This window comes from Grammomys surdaster, unplaced genomic scaffold (genome assembly GCF_004785775.1).
Source record: "Grammomys surdaster isolate TR1022 unplaced genomic scaffold, NIH_TR_1.0 118501, whole genome shotgun sequence".
Classification (NCBI taxonomy): Eukaryota; Metazoa; Chordata; class Mammalia; order Rodentia; family Muridae; genus Grammomys; species Grammomys surdaster.
Genome location: NW_021614866.1, coordinates 1 through 1,090, shown reverse-complemented (window position 1 = coordinate 1,090; position 1,090 = coordinate 1). Strand labels below are relative to the sequence as shown.

Genomic DNA, 1,090 nt, shown 5'->3' with positions numbered 1-1,090 from the left:
AGAGAGAGAGAGAGAGAGAGAGAGAGAGAGAGAGAGAGAGAGAGAGAACGAGAGAGAACGAACGCTGGAGACTGACGGTTCCCTCGGGGCCACGCTCTGCCCGCATTTCCCTGTCAGATTCAAGACCGGAAAACTCCGCCAAGAAACTTTCGCCACATCAACAAGTGGAGCGCAGCCAGGCTGCAGCCAGTGACCGATCGAGGTGCCCGGTGCTCGGGAGGAAAGGACAGGAGAGTGGATGGCGAGACGCCAGCTGACGATGCTGCTCAGAGATCAGAGACTTGGGCTCCCTGCCTTCCTCCCTGCCCGAACTGAAGCAAGTTCAAAGGCAGGCCTCGCCGAAGCTGGGGTTTCGGGATCCTGACTGCGCAGGCCCTGCCCACAGGAGTAACCTTCCCTAGTTTCGTGGATTCCATCGCGCAGTGACCCCGCCACCCCCACTCGAGGGTACCCATACCGATGCCCTGGATGAAGACGAAGCCGGTCACAGCCAGCACCGGGTGCCAGTTAAACTCGAGCGCGCCGCCGTCCCAGCCAAGCCCCTCTCGGAAGTGCAGGACCCAGATGAGCACGAAGAGCACCGACAGGAAGCCTACGAGCAGCGCAGACACCAGCAGCCCAAGGAAGCCCCGGTAGCCCTCCATGGCCATCAGCACCCCATGCTCCACGACAGCCTGCTGGAGAACTTAGCGTTGCGGCCGTGGCCTCGGGGTACTGGCCGGGCGGTGGGGCCGGGGCGGCGACTCCTAGGCGTCGTCTCCGCCCGTAGGGAGGGGCTTTCTCGGGGAAACAGGCTGTGGGGCCTCCCGGGGGTGCCGCGGGCCCAAGCTCGAGACGGTCCCACCCCTAACCCCCACCCCCGATCACGCGGCCGCACCGTGAGCTCTGGCTTGGTGGTGGCCACCGCCTGTCCTGTCGAAGCATCCAACCTCCTAGAGTGTGAGTCAGTTCCTCACCAAGACTGCGCCCAGGAGCTCAAACCCACCACTTTCCTTGAATTTTTCCCGCCTTGCTTCCTTATTCATAGGGAGGGCTATGGTACACACTCTTGCTAAGAGAGAGAGAGAGAGAGAGAGAGAGAGAGAGAGAG

At 62.2% G+C, this 1,090-nt stretch overlaps 1 pseudogene; it reads right to left on the bottom strand.

Moving 5' to 3' along the window:
- Positions 1-383: 383 nt before the first annotated feature.
- On the bottom strand, positions 384-697 carry LOC114635840 (annotated as a pseudogene).
- Between the last annotated feature and the right edge of the window lie 393 nt (positions 698-1,090).